This window comes from Mesitornis unicolor, unplaced genomic scaffold (assembly GCF_000695765.1).
Source record: "Mesitornis unicolor isolate BGI_N332 unplaced genomic scaffold, ASM69576v1 scaffold26926, whole genome shotgun sequence".
Taxonomy (NCBI): Eukaryota; Metazoa; Chordata; class Aves; order Mesitornithiformes; family Mesitornithidae; genus Mesitornis; species Mesitornis unicolor.
The window spans coordinates 56,119-61,058 of NW_010193390.1; positions in this window are offsets into that span (position 1 = coordinate 56,119).

Sequence of the window (4,940 nt, forward strand, 5' to 3'; positions counted from 1 at the left end):
CTCCAAGACGCTGGGCAGAGAGCTCAGCAGATTGAGTGCAAAGAGCCACTCTGTGGATAGAGTTGGGGCCATGTGGGCAAACAACACTTATTAAATCAGCAAGACGTGTTGTGTTTTATTTGGGTTTTGCATCACTCTTAATTAACTAAAATTCCTTTTCAAACTTAAAAAAACAATGCTGAAGCATTTGTCTCTCTTTATTGATTGGGTCTTTCACTATTTAACCATTTGGTTTTGTTAGCTGCAGAAGGCTGTACAGAGATGCTCTCAGCTGCTCTCCTCTGAGGATGTAGCCCTCCATCCCTGTGAGGCACAGGCGTGTAAATCCAGACTAAAAGCAGATTTATGCCAGTGTAGAGCAGCAGTATATTTTAAGAGTAAGAGGAGAAATAGGCCTAAGGTCAAAGGATTGCACTGAGGAGCAGTGCGCTTCTAGATGTTTACTAATCTAGAGGGTTTTCTGCAAGTAAAGAATCAGGGAGTCCCTGGGTGAACAGATGTCACCAGCTCTAGGATGAAAAGTGGTGATATCGCACTCCAGCTGCCTGGAGGAAGACAAATTAGAGAAAATGTTCATATCACTTAGCAGATATCCACAGGTCTTGAAGTACTTTAAAATCAGACTTCCAGCTGATGTGACTTGCAGTGCTGTCAGTTATGGGGCTTATCTCGCTACTGTTGGAGGTGTTGAGCTATGGCTTGTGGTATTTTTGGTGCTCTGGACTGAGAGACTAAGGTCAGCAGAAGAGTCCATGACATTAGTAGTGTTATATCAATTTATAATCAAGTGAGATTTCAGTCTGCTTATAGTAGCAGCAGGTTAATTTTATAAGCCATTGCTCATGTACCTGCCCCCAAGATCTGCAGCAATCAGAGCTACCCCATACACCACTTTAGCACAGAAAACAAGGTCCATATTAGTCACACACTGTTTTCCCCACCTGGAAAAATACTGAAGTGGATTCCACTTGAAAACAAAGGGCAATTCCCAGCATAGAGTCAGGCTAGAAAGCCACATTTTTCTTCTACATCTGAGCCCCAAATTTCTGTATATTGGTGCATTCCAACACAAAAATCAAGCTTCGAGATCAGGGGATCCCAGCCAAAGATTTTTCTACACAAAAGGGAAACTGGATTTGTCCTCTGTGTAAGACACACAGCAGATAAAACCAATAATAACTTATCTCCTCCCATGACTTCCTGTCCAGGAGCAGCAGCAATATATATTAAGATATCAATTGACTGTTTATAGGATTAAGTAAGGAATAGCTGAAAACAGTCCTTGCTTTTATTTGAGTTTAATTCATCCAGTCATAGATCTGTGTGCTAACCACCTACAATAAAGTAATAATAACAATAATAATAGAGCTTTGCACTTTTACAGCGTCTTCCATCGAAAGCTATCTCTGCGTGCTTCATAAACATTACTCTTGCGTCCATTCCTTTAATTCCTTCACTTTCTCCTCATCTTTATCTGTAGAATTTGCAGTAATATGATAGCATAGATAGCCTTAAAAATAAACTAAGGCAAGACCTTATTTCAGTGAACTACAGAAAGAACAAGGTAAATTTATTTGAAAAATACGAGAGAAATTGAGTAAGTTGGGGATAGTATATGTTCATTTTGCTAACATATTATGTGCTCAGTTAAGGATAAAAGAAAATCTATACATTCTGCTAGGTTGGCTGATTTTTCTTGTATTAAAGGAACATAAATCAACATATACCACTCAGCATGTCTTGTTTCTGAGACAAAAAAAGAAGAAGAAGAAAAATGTCAGTGAAGAAACTTTGGAGAGATAGGGGATTAATTTCTTTATTACGGGTAATATTTTCTAAAATCTCAGTCTTATGATCACACAATTCTCATGTAAATAAGTCACAGCATTGAAAGGTGACAGGAGATGTGGCTGTGGGGTTGCAATTTGAGACTCCCTTGAATCACAGAATCACACACAGAATCGCTCGGTTGGAAAAGACCTCCGAGATCATCACGTCCAACCGCTCCTGTCTACCCCCTAAACCATATCCCTAAGTACCTCGTCTACCCGCTCTGTAAATACATCCAGGGATGGTGACTCCATCACCTCCCTGGGCAGCCTGTTCCAGCTTCTGACGACCCTCTCAGTAAAGAACTTCCTCCTTATCTCTAACCTGAACCTCCCTTGGCACAGCTTGGTGCTGTTTCCCCTTGTTCTATCCCCCATCACCTGGGAGAAAAGACCAGCACCCACCTCTCTACAACCTCCCTTTAGGCAGTTGTAGGTGGTGATGAGGTCTCCCCTCAGCCTTCTCTTCTCCAGGCTAAACAACCCTAGTTCCCTCAGCCGCTCCTCATAAGGCTTGTTGAACTGCCAAGCTCTTTTTATCTATGATTATATGGCAGCCAGCTCACTAAACACAGTTATGTAAAAAATAAGAAACACTAGCAAAGACTGCCACATTTATTGCCTTCTGCATCCTGAACCAACTTCAGAACAAGGAAAGAAGAGGCTGTTTGGCCCAGGAAATTCATCTCTGGAGGCTTAGCCTGTCTTCAGTGGAAAAATTCCTAGGGTGAAATTCCCTCCATGTGGACAGCCAGCACAAAGCCCATATGCCATTAAGCTTGTGGATCCTTCTACCTCAGTCCTTTAAAGTGAAAGTGAAGCAAAATTTAAAAGACAAGGAAAACACCTGACAATGCAAGAAGAATAATGCAGACAGGCAGATTTGGGAGAAAAATGCACTGTAAAGAGGTGTTTTCTAAATGGAAAGTGCTGCTAAGCAGGAAAACCCCAGTCTTCTACCAGTATCAGAGGCCTTACTCCTCATGCATGGTGTTCGGTTTGAATATTCTCTCCACAAAGAAGCCCACCCTTCTACCACCAAGTGGCCAATTCCTTTTGCTGGGCACTACACCACCACCACCAAACTCAAATCCGAGCTTGAATCAAGCACAAGTGAAATGCTGGGAGAGGCACAGATAGCAGAGGGAAAGGGGGGGCAGGCAGTGAGCTTCAGTGGAGGACCAGGAGAAATAAGAGACCTGTGGTCTGTGCCTTGGCTTCTCCATCCATAAAATACAAGCAGGAGTAAGTATCTTCCTTCACTAAGTATATTGAGACAGACTGTGTAAACATTACGACTATTACCACCCCTTCAGTGATTTCATTCTGCCCTCCCCCTTTTCTCAGTATGACAGTGACTGTAGCACTAGCCCAGTAATTGGATATTATCTTGCCTCAGATTCCTTGGTATTTAATTTTTATATAATTCTCAGAACCTATCACATATTTGTTTTGATTTATTCAATATTGATCCTTTCTCTGACTTTCGAGCAACTATCACCTTCCCCGCCTGTTCCCAGGGAATCTGCCAAGCCAGCAGTTTGTGATTTTGTCATAATACATGTGTTTCATTCTCCGAGTGGCTGTCACAAGCTTCTGAATCTCACAAATGCTACATCCTCTCTTTTTATTCACATGTTCTGTATATTAAATGTTCCCAGAGATGGGCTTTTTTTGTGAGGAGAAGCAAGGCTTTTTGTACCAGTTTGCAGGGTACAAATCTAAACCTGTTTTAGTGGAGAAAAAGGAGCTTGATTTTTGCTGGATTTGAATAAATGCTTTTATACTGCTTTTTACAATACACTATGCATGAGAGGAGAAAAAAGAAAGCTGACTGAGACAAACCTGGGGGAACATTTTTGAAGTGTCTCGGTAACTTGGGCACGTTTCACTTTGTTAGCAGACACTTGCATTTTCCTTGTTCGTGGTACGGCTTACCCAAGCATGTCCTGCACTTCAGAAAACTGGACTGAGATATTCTAAATCACCTTCCCCAGATCTGTTCTTTGTTAGTTCTGTGTCTTGCCACTGGCAGTTTCTTCCAGTATGGCGATGTCAAGAAGACCACATATCACCAGTCAAACACTTTCCAAGGGAGAATAAAGCAAAGCCTGTACCAAGCTATGTCAAGAGAGGCACAACCAGCAGACCAAGGGAAGTTTTCACCCCCCTCTATTCAGCTCCATCTGGAAGACCACCTCTGGTTTTGAAACCCTGCAAGTCAAAGAGGATGTTGAGAAACTGGAGAGGTCCCAGCAGAAGGCTACCAAGATCATTAGGGCTAAAGCATGTGAACATTGCAGAAATACTGAAGCAACCAGGTTTATTGAAGAAGGTGAAGAGGAGGCTAGGAGGGGAGGTCTCTTGTCAGTATTTGAAGGGCAGACACAAAGACAACTGAGCTGCTCTTCTTGATAGTGGCAGGCAGTAAAACAAGGAGTAATAACTGTGACCTGTGGCTGTAGAGAGAGAGCAAAAGTTAGGCACAAAGTCCAAGTCATGTAGACCATGTAGCTGCATGCCTGGAAGCATGAAACTCAGCACTGGGTGAGGTGGCAAGCACTGGAGGTGGCAAGCACTGGGTGAGGTGGCAACCATCACTAGAAATCGTTATCTGGTGTTATCTGGATGCCTGGAGGAGTGTGAGACGAGGCAGAGGCCTTGTGGTCCCAGTCCCCCATTTCTTTCCACCTCAAACAAAAGGAACCATTACCTCTACCCATGCAGGTGTGAATTAACGGACTTTGTGACATTAACATAAGTGATTGTCTATAGTCATCCCCACCTGCATGTATGCCCCGGTGCTGTAATGCAGAAGTTTGAGTGATAACTAAAGATAACACTTTATCTTTAAACACTGAAATACTGGGGAAACACTGCTAAAGACAAACACCCCAGGTGGTCTAATCCACTCAGGCACACTCCTGCTTGCTGTCACGTACATCAGGGAATAAAACCTCTAAGATTCATGCTGGAAAGGGGGAGTTACTTCTCCAGCCATGGAGTGATGAGAACCTTCCCCCTTGGTCGGAATGCTGGCCAAGGTAACTTATGTGGGAACCCTTACCTGGGGGGACAGCATGAACTCGGAACCATATCGATGACTGGATG